At 48.6% G+C, this 18,188-nt stretch overlaps 1 pseudogene; it reads left to right on the top strand.

Annotated features, from left to right (window-relative positions):
* Positions 1-2,487: 2,487 nt before the first annotated feature.
* LOC103629175 (uncharacterized) overlaps positions 2,488-18,188 on the top strand; it is a 39,118-nt pseudogene continuing 23,417 nt past the window's right edge.

Genomic DNA, 18,188 nt, shown 5'->3' on the forward strand with positions numbered 1-18,188 from the left:
TGCCATCCCTACCCATGGAAAATTTCTAGGCGAGAAATTTCCGAGAAAACCGAAAATCGTGTTTATCGACAGGGCTTGGTTTTTTCCTTACCACTCAAATTTTTCATCTGTTCTGAATTCAGCTGGCCCAATTCAGTTTGTATGTATTTGGGCTGTAAATAAAAGTCCCAAAACACTAATCGTATATAAATATGGAACCCTAAAACATCTACAGCCGTCAGCCCGTCACCTGCTTCTTCACTGGCTAGCCGCCTGGTTCAGATTTTCTACCTAGCTTCTCCCGTGGCTGTTCTTCACGTGCAGCTCTTCCTATGACGGTCGCCAGTGCAACCGCGTGAACCACTCCGCCGCAACCACTAGCATCAGATTTTCTCCCTAGCTTCTCCCATGGTTGTTCTTCAAGACATAGATATAAGCGAGGTTGTTCTTCACGTTCAGCTCCTCCTTGTGCAAATGTGTTGATGGCCTGTTGTACGCCTGCACTAGTTCTTCACGTGGCGTCTCTCCACAAGATAGGTACAACACTACTGCATTTCTTGTATAACTTGTTGTATTTCACTTGGTGATTTGTTCTGTCGTCTGGTGTGCAAGGGAGGCTAGCAGCAAGCGCTGGACAACGACGAGCTGGGTGGAGGCACTGGCACTGTTCCTGCGATGTTGTGGGACTCGGACAGTGAAGATGAAGTGCATGTGGTTGACCATCCTACTGAGCTTCATGGTGCTACTCACTCAGAGAAAGGAAAGACCATGGCTGATGCTAACATATCTTCTAGTGGTGCTGAATGGTGCTTGTTCGACTTGGTAATTGCTTTTATTGTTTAATATATATGTGTATTGCTATAAATAAATTTGGATTCAATGCTGGATCAACAGTAGGATGTGGATTTCAATCCAATGCACATATTTATGACTAGTGTGAGATACTAATTGTTACAAATTTCTGTGGAATACTACTGGATTTCTGTACAAATTTATGATCAGATGGATTTCTATCTATTGCACATATTTGTGACCATTTGTGAGATACTACTTGTTAGAAATTTATGTAGAATGCTATTGGTAATGTATTTGCTAAAATAGTGTTTGGTAATGTAGGGAAACCAGTGAAGCTAAATGGACCAATTGATATGACTTGGAGCCATGGTGAACCATATCCTGGACCTCATGGGGCTGGCTTTAAGTGCTTTTATTGTTTTACCACCAAAAAAGGTGGGCGTCTCGATTAAAAGAGCATCTAGGTCACATACCTGGGAGTGTGGAGGCATGTCGTAAAGTGCCAAATCATGTGAAGGACCTAATGTCTCAAAAAGTAATAGATGGGAGAATTAGGAGGGCACGTGGTAAGAAGCTTCGTCTGTTTGTTGAAAAGGAGGTTACTAGAACAAGACATGGTTATCGAAGTGCAAGAATTTCTCTTGATGAAGAAGCACAAATTGATGTGGCAATGAGAAATTCATTGAGGGATTATTTTTCCACATTGGAACATGATAGTTGTTCATCTTTTGATAAGTCAACTGCTAGTGCAAGTGGAGCTGCAAGTTGTTCTACATGGAAGCAAAGTAGGCTCTCAAGGTACTACGAGGATACACAAGATACCTCCAGCGATCCTTTTGACATTGACTTGGCACGCAGTAGGACACAAGTGCAACCACGTATAGATGTTATGCTAGAGAGGGTCACAAAGAGAAGCTAGGGATAGCATTGGCAAAATGGTTCCATGCTAATGACATTCCTGGAAGGAAGGCAAACTGCCCATACTTCCGTTCAGCCCTTAAGTTAGCTCAACAATTTGGTGATGAAATACCATTTCCATGTGGGAGAGAAATAGATGGTCCATTATTGGATACGAATTATGCAAACTGGAGACTCACATGGCTAAATTCAAATAGTATGGGAAGGATTGTGGAGTTACAGTCATGTGTGATTCATGGAAAGGTAAACACTTGTTCAATTAGTTGACCTTACTTTATGTTGGTATTCATAATGACCTTACTTTTGTTTTCTATGTCTTGATTGTATAGGTCCTACCTTGATGTCCATTATTAATTTTATGATCTTTTGCAATGGGTGCATGTTCTTCCATAAGTCAATAAATGCAACCGGTCTAATTCAAAATTCTGATTATATCTATGGAGTTATATCTGATGTGGTTGTTGATATTGGGATCAAGCGTGTTGTTTAGATCATCACTGATAATGGCTCAAACTATAAAAAAGGTATGTCAAGACTTCACAACAAAATATCCACATATTACTTGGCAGACATGTGCTGCACATACCACAAATTTAATGTTGAAGGATATAGGACGATTTCCTGATGTTGCAGAAGTAGTGGATAGTGCAAAGAGAATTTGTAGATTCTTCTATAATCATAATAGGTGATAGTTCAATTCTGTTTTGTCATATTTCATTGTTGTTTTGTCATAATTCATATCCATTGCTGGTTTTCATAATTTATTGTTGTTTTTATTGTATGTTACATGCTATGATGCGAGATAAAATTGGTAGAGAGCTAGTTCAGTGGAACGCAACTAGGTTTGGTACTGTTTTTATTTTCCTGCAGAGTTTTTTTGGACAGAAAAGATAAATTTAAGTTGTGGATGGCATCAGTTGATTGGGAGAACTGTAAGTGGGATGGTGAAGAAGATCATGACTTCACATATGATTGTTTGACAAAAAATAAATGGTGGACTGACATGGAAAAGGTTTTGAAAGCTGTGTCACCAATCTACTTTGTACTTTGTTTAGCTGATCAACAGAAGAGTGTGTCTATATCTTCTTTTCTTCCAAAAATGATGAGTGCTATGGCTAAAATACGAGCCAATTTGGGTGATGATCCTATCAACAAAAATATGTGTGATAGATTAATGCAAGTAATCAATACAAGACTTGACTATATTGTCGATGTTTTGGGTCCGACCGCGCACCCGGGGTTGCCCCTCAAGGTGCTTTTTGGAGTAGGACGGTGTTATCGACTGTAGCTCGATGGTTTGTGCTAAATGCATGAGAGACAGTGGACAGTTGTGTACAGGTTCGGGCCGCTTTGAGATGCGTAACACCCTACGTCCTGGTGTGAGTACTTTATGTGGTGGGTTACAAGGAGGTTCTCTAGTATTGGAAATGCAGAGAGCCGGCGTGGATGCCTAGGTAATGAGGTCGATTGTCTTGAAGGGGTGTCCCCTAGGCCTTATATACTCGACCGTGGGACATTACATGTGGGTATGATAATAACGAGTGCCTAAATAATAGTGAACTGACTGAGTCTATCTTCCTATAATTCAGCCGACCTATCCTCGCTCAGTTCCGATGTACGTGGCCCCTGCGCGGGAAGGTCGGGTCACTGTTGTGATCACCGCTCGAATTCATCGGGCCGCTTGGGCTTGCATCGATCCGGCCTTGTGTCGATCCACTTTATTGGACGTTCCTCCCCAGGCCCACGAAGGGATGACCTTGCGGATTATTGGGCCCACGGGCCCCTTGCGAGGCATCTTGTCCTTCTGGTGGACCCGGGGGATATCCGTCCCCCACAAGCCCCCGATCTTTGGGTTGATTTTGAAATAATCGGCCCAAAGATCCTAGGTCCAGCTTGCAGTCTTTGATTTTAACAAGAAATGCCTTGGAAATAAGCCTATCGGGTCACTACCTCTGAACTCTGAGTAATCTGGTAAAAACGATCTTTTACTGTCTTCCTCCGCTATTATTCCTCGGAATTTGGTGTTTTGTCTCAGGTTCATGCTTCAGAGGTCAGCATTTTGCACTGTAGAACTTTGAAGTTCATTGGGTGCACCGGAGGTGCACCCAATGGGTGTAGCCCCCGAGCTTCGGGTGGATTTTTGCAGATAATCCACTCAAAGGTCTTCATTTCAAGTCTTCTCAGAAATCACTTTTATCTTCCACTTATGCTTTTTCAGAGGTCAGCTTTGCCTTAGTTTTGTTGTATGCTTTAGAGGTCAGCATTTTGTCTTTCGGGGATGATTATTCATTGGGTGCACCGCAGGTGCACCCAATGGGTGTAGCCCCCGAGCTTTGAGTGGATTTTTGAAAATAATCCACTCGAAGGTCTTCGTTTCCTGCTGTTTTTCAGAAATCATCTTTTTCTTTTGTCGAATGCCTTAGAGATCAGCATTATATCATTAACGTTATGCTTTAGAGGTCAGCATACGTTTTTGTCTTTGAAGTCGAGTACGCGATCAGCCCATATCTTGCTAGGCCTTGCAATTTATTTGATCTGCGACTGATTGGACGTTCGATAGATGGCCTTTGGCTAGTCTTCATATCACTTCATGCTTCAATGCTTCTATCGATTAGACTTGTACCTCATCGGCTATATTTGGCTTTCCTCTGATATTTGTTGATATCTTCCTTCTGTCTTGAGGTATTCATTGCATATACTGTATGGATGTGACTGCTTTGGAAAATCTATTGAAAATTCCTGGACGTCGCCCCCAATGGGTGTAGGAAAGGGACGGCTTGGTACGCTGAGCGTTTAGCAAACTGCTTCTGAGTAGTAACTTGATGTGACTGCGGGTGTAATCATATCGCCCGAGCAGTTGACTGAAGTCCCAATGGGTGTCGTGCTACATGGAACGGCGTCAACCGCCTGACGTATCTCCAGACGGTTTGAATTGCATATTGAATTTTTGCGACTGTTCGGTGGCCGTGGTAGGAGGTGAGCGGTTGCCTTCTTCTTCTATAAATATTGTTCTTGCTTCTCCGGCATTTTCACATCTCTTACCGCTGCTCGCTGTTTACTTTCTTCTCTTTCCTTCTACTCCACCATGGGCAAGAGCAAGAAGGGTGGTAGTTCTTCGCATCACTCCGGCGACAAGCGGAAGCATGAGCCGACTCCTCCCTCGGAGGACTTCGGTGACTTGGAGTACTCGGAGGAGGAGTTCTCCTCCGAGTCCGAGGGCTCGCCGGTCCATGCCTCTCCCCCGGCGTTGTCTGATGACTCAGACGACTCCCAGGGGATCGCCGCAGAGGTGTGGACCTACATCCGGGCCGTCGAGCGCGATGGGCTCAAGGGCTCGGATGAGTCGGAGAACTCCTCGGACTCGTCCGAGGAGGGCGGCGGCGGCGATGGCGGTGACGGCGATGACGACGGAGGCGATGGTGACGGTGGCGAAGGCGACAGCAAGGGTGGTGACGGCAGCGGCAAAGGTGGCAGCGGCGACGGCGGCGATGGCAGCAAGGGCAGCAGCAGGGGCAGAAACAAGGGCAGCAGCAAGGGCAGCAACAAGGCCAGTGGCTAGACGCCACTGGTTTTAAATGTTAGTATAGATTAGTAGTAGAAGTAGTATTAGTGAAATAATGTAGTAGTAGTTAGTAGTATAGTGTAGTGGAATATGATGTAGTAATGGGGAGGACATCAACTCATAATGAGTTGGTTTGTAAGTTCGGTAGTGCTTCCCTTTTATAATGAAGAATGATTTCACCCAATTCTGTGTGCACCATTTTGCCTTCCTGGCGATCATCGATCGTATTAATGCTTAATGCAGATGTTGTTTCTGAATGTGACGCTTGAGTAGCGACTCAGAATTGTCGAGTCGCGCTTCAGACTGCCTTCTTCGCGATATCAGCGCTTTAGTGGTAGTGGCCGAGTCTTTTGGAGTCACGTTGTCGTTTTAGGGATGACAACCGAGTGATTAGTGATGTCGGCGCTAGCCGAGTGATAGCGGGCCACGTCGGTGTTTTAGAAATAACGACCGAGCGGTTACTAGTGATGTCGACGTTTTAGAAGTAACAGCCGAATCCTTTGGAGCCACGTCATTGCTTTAGGAATAACAGCCGAGTGACTGCTGGCGACGTCGGTGTTTTAGAAGTAACAGCCGAGTGATAACGGGCCACGTCGGCCGCTTTGGAAACAATGGCCAAGTGAAGTCTGGTAACGTCAGCGTTTTTAGAAATAACAGCTGAGTTAAATTAGGCCGCGTCGGCCGTTTTGGAAATAACGGCCGAGTGATGACATGGCACGCCAACATTTTAGAAATAACAATTGGGTGGTGACTTGATGCTTTTTAGAAATGGCGTCTGGCCCGGGAAAACCCCATATGTACTGCACTGTCGCATGCCTCTGCTTTCTATGTCCTAGTTTTGCTTTTCTGCATCCAGGCCTTCTCTGCTCTCTTGCAATATTGCCTCCGCTCTGCTCGCCAGCAAGGTTGAGATGGCACCCAAGCAGAAAGCCCAGAGTTCGTCTACCGCAATCATTCCCCCTATCGATCCCAACAGTCAGCCACCTTTCGCAGGTAATCACATGTCTGTCGTCTCTGAATCCGACCTTTTCCATCTCATATCCATCGGAGTTCTTCCTCCGAAGGAGCTCTGTTCTTGGCGGATCTTCTATGGGGTCACTATTCCGACAGAAGACACCCACGAATCCGTCATTTATGTTCTTTTTCTCATCCGCGGCCTTGCTCTTCCCATTTCTCCTTTCTTCCGCGGTCTCCTTGATTTCTATCGCTTGAATCTGACCCATCTGAATCCCAATTCCATTCTGCAAGTTTCCATTTTTTGTTCATTTATGCGAAGCCTTCCTTGGTATTCTGCCACACTTCGGCCTATGGAAGTACCTGTACCACTGTCGGCCTGGGATGGCCGGAGGGCAGCACCAGCTTGTGGGGGGGCGCGAGTTTGGAGATGCACCGTGGGAGGAAGATCGATTACCTCAACATCCCACTCAAGGACAGCATCAAAGGATGGCGCCTAGAATGGTTTATCGTGGAGAATCACGGGAATTCCCTCCCCCCACGGTCAGGGAGACAGCCAGATGTTCGTACTCCGAGTTGGACCGAATCCCCCACAGACCTGGAGGTAGCTAAGGCAGGAGCTCTGCTTGCTGAAGTTGGGTTGTTGAAAGAGAGGGGTCTGACTGCAGAAGCTGTGGTTGTCGATTTCATTTTCAAGAACATTCAGCCACTAAAAGACAGAGCATACCCGGCTTATCTGTATCGAGGCCTCGCTGATTCAACCTGGGTTACCAACAGAAGGATTCCTGCTGTGGATTTGGTGAGCCGGCTCGAGATGATACTCAGAGGCAAGGTGTCGAACGTTGGCGCTCCTGTTGCATACTCAGCCTAGAATCTGCCTCCTTCCAAGGCCTTTACCAGTTTTGTGTCAAATCCTCCTATTGGAGATAGCGGTTTGGGCCTTAGAGTGCGACCCTCTCCCGAAGAGGTTAGTGCTTTGGTTGCCTCACTTGGCGAAATCCCTGACGACGAGAGGCAGGTTCATTTCGAAGTACCTTTGAATCCAAGTGATGCAGAGATAAGTGCCATGCTGGATATGTTGGCTGAAGATTCCTCTGATGCAGCCCCTGCTGAAACACTGGCTGTAGCACCCATCCCAGAGACTGGCAAAGCTTTGGATATTCAGAGGTCTGATAGTGTTCGCCCGAAGCGTCCTCGCCGAGCCAATCAACCAACTTCTCCTGCTGAGGGGAAGAAAAAGAAGAAGAGACATCTTTGTCGAGTGTCATGTTTGGATCAGGATGTCGGTCCTTCTGCTCCTGCTGTTGAGGAAGTGCCAGTGCCAGTTTTTGCTGAAGCTGATCCCAATGGGTGTAATCTGGCCACAGCTAATCCCAATGGGTGTACCGTCCGCATTATTGATGAAGATGAGGAAGAGGAGAATGAAGTCCCTCTAATTCGGAAGAACAGCCGGCGCTACATAGCTAGCGGGGAAAGTAGTGGTGTTCCTTCTCCAGCTTTGTCTGCTCTCGTTGGTCTGCAAGAATTGTCTCTGGCAAATTTTGATCAGACTCTCGAGGATATGGTCCCAGAGGATCTATTGTCGGAGCCGGCAGATGGTGGGATGATGGATATTTGTGCTGATGTGCCTGATGCCGGGTTGGAGTTATCCCGAGCAGCGTCCCATGCCTCGTCGACCTTGGAGCGCGGTCTTAAGGGTCAGGAGGCTGGTCTGGATTGTTCTGCTCCCATGGAAGTGGGTGAAGGTCCTTCAGCCTTAGAGGTGGCTATTACAGAGGGCTCGACCCTCAAGGATGGTGCTAGTGCTTACCCAGCCCCCGAGGGTGTCGCCGAGGATGATCCGGCTCGGATGGGTAGCGCGAGCTATGACCCAGCCCCCGAGGGTGTCCGAGTTAGTTCTCCCTCTCACACTTCCATGGATGTTCATGTAGGGTCTTCTCCTCCGCATTCTGGTTGCATGGCAGCAGCTCAAGCTTCGGGTCAGGAAGTCGCCTTAGAGGCCGGCGCTCCTAATGTCAGAGTTTTGACTTCTGCTGATGACACTGACTTGGTCCCCACTGATGCATTGCAGGTTGTTCCGGTTGGTGATCCTTCGTCGAGCCATCAACTGATTTCCCACGACTTGGGAGTTCCTTCGTTCTTCTCCAACCTCCAGGTAATTTGGTTTTTCCTAATCTGGTTGTACCCCGGGTGTGATATTGTTCTTACATTCTTTTGTTTTTAATGTCAGGCATTGGTTGACGAAATGGCTGGTCAGCTGAGGTCGCAGGGTGCTTCTGTCCCGGAAAGAGCTCCATCTCTGACGCATTGGAATCCAGTGCTGCTTCAGCTTCGGGTATCTGATTTGGAGATGGCAAATGCTGGTTAGTGCCCTTTATTTCTTCTTTAACTACTTGATTAATCTGCTTTTTGGCTGAACACCCTTGCTTGACTATTTCTTGACAGATATGGCTTGGCGGTATTCTGATCTTGAAGAAAAATATTCTCAAGGTCAGACTGAATTGGCCTGGGTTTCTGCTTCTCTGAATGATGCCAACACGCTGAACTCCACTCTGAAAAGGTGACCAGTGAATTAAGCTTTACTTGGCTTTATCTGCTGTGTTCTTAGTGCTTGCTTGACGTTGGAGAAACTGATTCTTGTCTGCAGGAGGAAAAACGTGCTCTTGCCACTTCTCGCGACAACCTTGACAAGCTATACCGCGACGCCAGCAACTCGTTGACCATCTTGGAGAGGAGCCATCGCTTCACCATGGAAGATTTGGATAATCATCATTATAAGCTGCAAGAGTCCTTGGATGATATGATTTGCCTCAGGCAATTGGTGTCGAACAAGGATACTATCATCAAGGATCTGTGTGCTTCCAAGAAATCAGTCGTCCAGGAGCTAGAAACTGCTCGGTTGGCTGTCAAAGCTACTGAAGAGACTTCTGCTACTCTGAGGGCCCAGCGCGACAAAGCTATGGACAAAGCTATTCGCGTGGGGCGGATCCTGATGAGGAGACCCGATGTGGTTGTTCCTGACGACATAGTGGCTGACGTGAATGCTGCTCCAGATTCTTCGAGTCGCCCTTCTTTGTCGGTCGCTCCTGAGAAGAACATTACCAAATAGAAACACTGAATGTTATGTATACGCGGTTAGTGTGCTTGGATATTCCATCAGAAAACATTTTTCAGTACTGAATGCCGTTATTGTTTTTCCGTTGTTAGAATACAACTGTATCTATAACCACAGAAGTAAATGCAGTATGATGGTTTTGAAATTTCTTCATATTTCGCGGGGCATAGAGGTTGCCCTAAAATGAGTAATTGCAAACGTGCTTGTGTTGGACTAAGTAGACGCGAGTGTACCGTGCCGATTTAAGTCATTACCGACTTAAACCGACTGCTCCGCTAGTAGGGTATAGTGGTCACCCCGAGTTAAGTAAGCGTGAGCATGTCGCATCGCCTTAAATCATTGCCGACTTAAGCCGATTGCTCTGTTAGTAGGGTATAGTGGTCACCCTGAGTTAAGTAAGCGTGAGCATGTCGCACCGCCTTAAGTCATTGCCGACTTAAGCTGATTGCTCCGTTAGTAGGGTATAGTGGTCACCCCGGGTTAAGTAAGTGTGAGCATGTCGCACCGCCTTAAGTCATTGCCGTCTTAAGCCGATTGCTCCGTTAGTAGGGTATAGTGGTCACCCCGGGTTAAGTAAGCGTGAGCATCTCGCACCGCCTTAAGTCATTGCCGACTTAAGCCGATTGCTCCGTTAGTAGGGTATAGTGGTCACCCTGAGTTAAGTAAACGTGAGCATGTCGCACCGCCTTAAGTCATTGCCGACTTAAGCCGATTGCTCTGTTAGTAGGGTATAGTGGTCACCCCGGGTTAAGTAAGCGTGCAAGTTGACAGTGAATAATTTGAGTGCCTTTGAAGTCTTTTTATTGATGATATATTTCCCAGTTTACAGCGTACATTGTCGTCCCAATAGCTTTTGAGATGTAGCTAGGGGTAAAACTTCCTGAGATGTTCTATGTTCCATGAGTTCCCAATTTCTGTGCCGTCCATTTGAGTGAGACGATATGATCCAGGCCGAGTGACTTCTGCTACTATGAATGGTCCTTCCCATAGTGGCGACAGTTTATGTCGTCCCTCCCCCGTTAGAATTCGGCGGAGGACGAGGTCTCCCACTGCAAAGGATCGATGCCGTATGGCCTTGTTATGATAGCGCCTCAGAGTTTGCTGATATCGGGCCGACTGAATCACCGTATTCAATCGTTCTTCTTCTAGTACATCCTCCAACCTAGTAGCCTCAGCTTCTGCTATGTTTTCAAAGATTAACCTTGGTGCCCCAAACTTGAGATCAGCAGGTAGCACTGCTTCCGAACCATAGACCATAAAGAAAGGTGTGTTTCCATGCAGAGCTCGACTAGGTTGAGTTCTCAGGCTCCAAACAACATACGGCAGCTCTCCGATCCACTTTCCTGCGAACTTTTCATTCTTGTCAAAGACTTTCTTTCTGAGCGCCTCCAATATCATCCTGTTGGCTCTTTCTACCTGCCTGTTGGCTCTTGGGTGCGCCACCGAGGCATATTTGATCTGAATGCTCTTTTGCTCGCAGAAATCGAAGAACTCTGAGCTTGTGAAATTGGATCCCAGGTTAGTTATGATGCTATTCGGTATTCCGAACCTGAATATTATGTCTTGTATGAATTCTACTGCCTTAGCTGAAGTTAGAGAGGCAATGGGTTTGAACTCTATCCATTTAGTGAATTTGTCGATAGCAACCAGTACATGAGTGTATCCTCCTTGAGCTTTCTTGAAAGGTCCAATCATGTCCAGTCCCCAGCACGCGAATGGCCAAGTTACAGGTATGGTTTGCAGTTGATGTGCTGGTAGATGCTGCTGTTTTGACAAGTACTGGCAGGCTTCGCACCTTTGGACTAACTCAGCTGCATCATTCTTTGTTGTTGGCCAGTAGAATCCCGATCGAAAGACCTTCCCAACTAGGGTCCTGGATGCTGCATGTATCCCGCATTGCCCAGCATGAACCTCTTCTAGCAGTTGCTTTCATGAGGACTCCTGATGCGCCCCTTCTGTATAGCGTTTCCCCAATGAGAGTATAATGAGATGACTGCCTTGCAATTCGTTCTGCTGCATTTTTTCATCTGGTTCCTCCTCATTTTTATGTACTTGATGATCGGCTCCCTCTAGTCATCAGAATTTGACTCTGGTTGGCTTAGAGCATTGCATTCCTCCACATGATCCAGTGAAATGCTCGGATGCAGTATTTCTTGAACAAAAACTCTAGGCGGAACCTGAGTCCGACTGGATCCTAGCTTGGACAATATATCAGCTGCCGTGTTACGATCTCTCTCCACATGATGAAATTCCAGACCTTCAAATTTGTCTTCTAGTTTCCGGACAGCAGTGCATTATTTACCCATGGAATCATTCGAGCAATCTCATTCTTTGTTTATCTGACTTATGACCGCCAGAGAATCTCCATACACCATCAGTCTCTTGATGCCCAGTGATATGGCAATGTTCAGTCCATGAATCAGAGCTTCGTATTCTGCTGCATTGTTGGATGCTGGAAATAACAATTGAAGAGCATATTTGAGTTGTTCACCTCCAGATGCAATAAAGAGGATCCCTACGCCTGCTCCCTGTAGCTTCAACGAGCCATCAAAATACATTCGCCATACTTCTGCAGTTTCCGGATTATCCGGCACCTGTTGCTCGGTCCATTCTGATACAAAGTCGACCAGTGCTTGAGTTTTGATTGCAGTGCGAGGTCGAAACTCAATGTCATGAGATCCCAGTTCACAGGCCCACTTGGCTATTCTTCCAATGGCTTCCTTATTGTGGAGAATATCCCCTATTGGAAATCCAGTGACTACTATGACTTTGTGGTCGTCGAAGTAGTGACGGAGCTTACGTGCAGTTAGAAGTACTGCATATAATAACTTCTGAACTTGAGGGTATTTCTTCTTCGAGGTACCCAGAACTTCACTGATGAAATAGATAGGATGCTGTACTGGGTATGCATGTCCCTCTTCTGCTCGCTCGACCACCAACACGGTGCTCACCACGTGAGTCGTGCAAGAGATGTATAATAGCAGATCTTCAGCCGGTTGAGTCGGCGTGGCTCGGTGCGGCAGTTTTAGCACTGGTGGTGTTGTCAAGAATTTTTTCAGCGCATCAAGAGCTTCTTGTGCTTCTAAAGTCCACTGGAATTTGTCTACCTTCTTGAGCAACTTATAGAATGGTAAGCCTTTCTCTCCTAGCCTTGATATGAATCTGCTCAGAGCTGCCATACATCCGGTAAGTCTTTGTACTTTCTTCTGTGATCGTGGTGCTTCCATCCTCATGATAGCCTCGATCTTTTCTAGATTGGCTTCAATTCCCCGGTGGCTGACAATAAACCCGAGCAACTTTCCTGCTGGTACTTCAAAGACACATTTTTCGGGATTAAGCTTCCATCGGTATCGTCGTAGACTGTTGAAGACCAACTGCAAATCTTCAATGAAATTTTATGAATTCTCTGTCTTAATCACCACATCATCCACATAAGCTTCCACACGCTTGCCCTAGTGGTTGGCTAAGCATGTCTGAATAGCTCTCTGATAAGTCGCTCCAGCATTTTTGAGGCCGAATGGCATGGAGGTATAGCAGAAAGCTCCGAACGGGGTGATGAATGCTGTTTTTTCCTCGTCTTCTTTTGCCAAGCTAATCTAATGGTACCCGGAGTAGCAATCCAAGAAAGACAACACAGAACACCCGATGGTCGAGTCCACCACCTGGTCTATCCTAGGGAGCCCGAAGGGATCCTTCGGACAGTGTTTGTTGAGATCCGTATAGTCTACGCACATGCGCCAATCCACTTTATTCTTTTTGAGTACAAGAACAGGATTAGCTAACCACTCAAGATGTAACACCTCTCTAATGAATCCGGCCGCGACCAAGCGAGCTAGCTCAGCACGGATGGCTTCTCTCTTGTCGGGCGTGAAGCGACGTAATTTTTGTCGGATCGGTGTCGCCTAGGGGTAGACCATCAGTTTCTGCTCGGTCAGTTCTCTCGGGACTCTCGGCATATCCGCAGGTTGCCATGCGAAGACGTCTCGGTTATCTTGCAAAAACTGGACGAGCGCGCCTTCCTATTTGTCATCCAGGCTGGAACTGATGATAGCAGTTTTGCGCTCGTCAGCGAACCCAAGATTGATTCTCTTGGTTTCTTCAGTCGACAGTACGGAGGTCACGGCCTGAGCTTCATTCGCGGGTACCGCGAGGTCTTCCTCAGGCTTTGAGTTCTCCTGCGTAGAAGAAGTCGTCGATGGTTTGGTAGTGAGGGCCGCCTGAATGGCCACTCGGAAACATTTTGCGGCGCCTTGGAAGTCAGCGCGCATAGTTATGATTCCTTGTGGTCCTGGCATCTTCAATATCATGTATGTATAATGCGGAATGGCCATGAACTTCACCAATCCAGGCCTCCCGATGATGGTGTTGTATCCGTAGTCGAAGTTCGCCACCTCGAACCTCAGGAACTCGGTTCTGTAGTTCTCCGGAGTTCCGAAGGTTACCGGCATGTAGATGTGGCCCAACGGATATTCTCCTTCAGTCGGCACGATGCCTAAGAAGGGAGTGTCCGACTCGTGGAGCTCTTTGAGGGGAACTCCCAAGCCTTCGAGCGTCCGGGGGAAGGTGATGTTGATGCTGCTTCCCCCGTCCACTAATACCTTCTTTACCCTGCTCTCTCGGATCACCGAATCAACGAGGAGCGGGTACTTGCCTGGGTGGTCGAAGTTGAGCCACTGATCTGCCCGGGTGAAGGTGATCGGGTGCTCAGACCATCGGTACGGGGCGGGAGGACCGGTAGCCACCACCAGTATCTGACGATCGTTGAGCTTTTGTTGTCTCTTGCTTTCTTGCAACCCGTGTCTGCCGAAGATGACGTTGACTTCTCTGTCAACGCGCGGGAAGGCTCCACCTCCTCCCTCCTCCTGTTGTTGGGGTTGTCGCGGTTCTCCTGGTCCTCGTCACGGCGGGGGAGGAGGTAGAGGTTGGAAGGGTCGGCCGTTCCCCACGGAGTGCTTGAAGTCTCTGCAGTTCCGGAGGGTGTGGCGCATGTCCTTGTGGTACGAGCATTGGGCGTCGAGGATGTTGTCCAGCGTGCGTTCGCCTCCACGAGGTCCTCCTCGGGCACGAAAGGCGGGCGGTCCGGCAGTGTTGACCTCTTCACGAGGCCTCTTCTCCCAGCGTTTGTCGGGTTGCTGGTTCGTGTCGCGTCGCGGTGCTGTCGGTGCAGGTTTTGCTCCTCCGATGAGGTCTAGCGCTCGTTCATCGGCGGTGATGTAGAGGTCAGCTTCCCGGAATAGCTGCTCCGAAGTGGTCGGTGCCTTTTGTAGTATGGCTCGGACGAAGGCCGAGTCATTAGATCCCCGGTAGAAGTCATCAATCATTGCTGCTTCCGCGACCTCGAGGATACGATTTCTCATGGTCTAGAATCTTTTGAGGTATGATCGGAGAGTTTCGTCCCCCCGGCGTTTGATGGATTTGAGGTCCCACAGTTGCGCCGGTTTGTTAGAGAGAGATTGGAAGTTGGCGGTGAAGCGCCGACTGAAGTCACTCCAGTCGTCAATGCAGTGTCGGGGTAGGTGTCGCAGCCATTGCAGCGCGTCTTGCCCAAGGACAATGGGCAAGTACGCGGTCATCACATCCTCGGTTGCCCCAGCGGCTCGGGCAGCGGTGGTGTAGACGGCCAGCCAGCCTCCCGGATCCTACTTAGGTTCATATTTGTTGACGTTGGAGACCTTGAAGTTAGAAAGCCATTGAATGGCCCTGAGGTGTGGAGTAAGCACCGATACTCCACATCTGTCTTCTTGTCGTCGATGATGATGTCTTTCCCGGGGAGGGGAGTGGTTGTCGTGGTGCCTCGACCATCCCCGGGTGGTGCCACCAGTTGAAGCCGTGCCCGACTCAGTCCTGGTGGCCTGACTCCGTGCTGGGATGCCGTGATCCCGGTCGTACTCTTCTCGGCGACGGATCTCGTTCTCGTGTCGTCGTTCGCGCGAAGCGTTGATGGATCTCCGTGCGTCCCGCCGACTGTTGATGGTGTGTCGTAGATCGTTCGGCGGATGAGCGAGGGGTAGAAGGTGGTTGGCTGCTTGAGTGAACAGCCGCCGATAGCCCTCGGCATCGGGAGTCTGGGGGAGGCCATCAGCTATCCGAGCCAACACTCCACCGACTTCACTCGGTGTGTTCATGGCTCGGGCGAAGTCAGGGTTCAAGTTGCGTCTGAAGAGTGGATTTTCCCGACGTTGCCTCGTTTCCTGCTCGGCCTGTTCTTGAGCCTGCCGACGGTCACGTCGTCGAGAGTTCCTCCTTTCTCTGAGAACCCGTTCTTCCGAAGTTTCTCCCACTTCCGAGACCTCGTCTCGCGATACGGGCTGCGCTGGATCCCGTTCTCCGGCTTCGTGATGTCGCCGAACATTTCGGCGTCGGTTCCTCCGCCAGCGAGATTCCTGCTGATGAGGTTCTTCTCCCGGTGCAGTCGGTTCGTCGTCGGAGATAGGATTCGATTCCACTCTTCCCCCGATGAAGAGGATGTCGGGGTAGAATGGAGCAGCTGTCGCGACGATCCTCTTTCTGCCCTCCTTTGAGGACGGAGGCACAGAAAGAAGAGCTTGACGACCCTTGGCCTCATTTGCTTCTTTCCTCCTTGTGATCTGTGTCCATTCTTCCGTCGAAGAAGTGGACAGCGGGGTTCTTTGGTTAGATGGACCCTCGGCTCCTAGCTTGCTGAAGGTGATCTTTTCTCGGAGTGTTGGAGGTTGCGCTTTTCCCTGCTTTGCTCCGATTTTCTCGGAGATCTTTGAGGACGACTTTCTCTCCGGTGGATCCGCGATGCGATGCAGAGTTCCCTCCTCATCTGCTACAGATGAGATAGTTCCAAAGAAGAACACGGACCCAGGACGGAGGATGATGTTGTGTTGGAAGGTGATGGCCATTGAGCTAGCTTGCATCGACGACACACCCCCTACCTGGCGCGCCAGCTGTCGGTGTTTTGGGTTCGACCATGCACCCGGGGTTGCCCCTCAAGGTGCTTTTTGGAGTAGGATGGTGTTATCGACTGTAGCTCGATGGTTCGTGCTAAATGCACAAGAGGCAGTGGACAGTTGTGTACAGGTTCGGGCCGCTTTGAGATGCGTAACACCCTACGTCCTGGTGTGAGTACTTTATGTGGTGGGTTACAAGGAGGTTCTCTAGTATTGGAAACGCAGAGAGCCGGTGTGGATGGCTAGGTAATGAGGTCGATCGTCTTGAAGGGGTGTCCCCTAGGCCTTATATACTCGACCGTGGGGCATTACATGTGGGTATGATAATAACGAGTGCCTAAATAATAGTGAACTGACTGAGTCTATCTTCCTATAATTCAGCTGACCCATGCTCGCTCAGTTCCGATGTACGTGGCCCCTGCGCGGGAAGGTCGGGTCACTGTTGTGATCACCGCTCGAATTCATCGGGCCGCTTGGGCTTGCATCGATCCGGCCTTGTGTCGATCCGCTTTATTGGACGTTCCTCCCCAGGCCCACGAAGGGATGACCTTGCGGATTATTGGGCCCACGGGCCCCTTGCGAGGCATCTTGTCCTTCTGGTGGACCCGGGGGATATCCGTCCCCCACATATATGCTCAATGATACTCTTATGCTTGCAGGTATGTGGTAAAGCATAAAACTTCAATTATTGTTGATGTTGTTGCTGCCCTTTTACTGATAGTTACTGATGTCCTTTTATTTTCCTAGTTGCTACTGAAAGGGAATTAGGCTTACACCTAGTTCCTAAATAATTTTGGTGGTTGAATTGTCCAACACAAATAATTGGACTAACTAGTTTGCTCTAGTGTATAAGTTATACAGGTGCCAAAGGTTCACACTTAGCCAATAAAAAGACCAAGTATTGGGTTCAACAAAAGAGCAAAGGGGTAACCGAAGGCACCTCTGGTCTGGCGCACCGGACAGTGTCCGGTGCACCAGAGGACTCCAACTCCAACTCGTCACCTTCGGGAAAATCTCAGAGCCGGCGCGCTATAATTCACCGAACTATCCGGTGCTCCAAGAGGACGCGACTCTGGAACTTGGCGGCTTCGGGAAACTGCAACGGATGCTCCGCTATAATTCACCGGACATGTCCGGTGTACACCAGACTGTCCGGTGTAACTGCGGGGCAACGACTACTTCGCGCCAACGGTCACCTGCAACAGCAATTAATGCGCGCCAGAGCGCGCAGAAGTCAGGCACGCTCGTAGTGGCGCACCGGACACTCTACAGTACATGTCCGGTGCGCCACCGGACATCCAGGCGGGCCCAGCAGTCAGAGCTCCAATGGTCGGAACCCAAAGGATTTGGTGACGTGGCTGGCGCACCGGACTGTCCGGTGCACCATACGACAGACAGCCTCCACCAACGGTCATGTTTGGTGGTTGGGGCTATAAATACCCCCAACCACCCACCATTAATTGCATCCAAGTTTTCCACTTCTCAACCACTTACAAGAGCTAGGCATTTAATTCTAGACACACCAAAGAGATCAAATCCTCTCCAATTCCACACAAGGCTTTAGTGATTAGAGAGAGAGATTTGTCGTGTTCTTTTGAGCTCTTGCGCTTGGATTGCTTCTTTTCTTTCTCACTTGTTCTTGTGATCAAAACTCCATTGTAATCAAGGCAATAGGCACCAATCGTGTGGTGGCCCTTGCGGGGAAGTTTTGTTCTCAGCTTTGATTTGAGAAGAGAAGCTCACTCGGTCGGAAGGATCGTTTGAGAGAGGGAAAGGGTTGAAAGAGACCCGGTCTTTGTGACCACCTCAACGGGGAGTAGGTTTGCGAGAACCGAACCTCGGTAAAACAAATCCTTGTGTCACACCCCTTATTTGCTTGAGATTTGTTTTGCACCCTCTCTCGCGGACTCGTTATTATTTCTAACGCTAACCCGGCTTGTAGTTGTGT

The sequence above is a fragment of the Zea mays genome, chromosome 6 (assembly GCF_902167145.1).
Source record: "Zea mays cultivar B73 chromosome 6, Zm-B73-REFERENCE-NAM-5.0, whole genome shotgun sequence".
In the NCBI taxonomy this organism is placed as follows: domain Eukaryota; kingdom Viridiplantae; phylum Streptophyta; class Magnoliopsida; order Poales; family Poaceae; genus Zea; species Zea mays.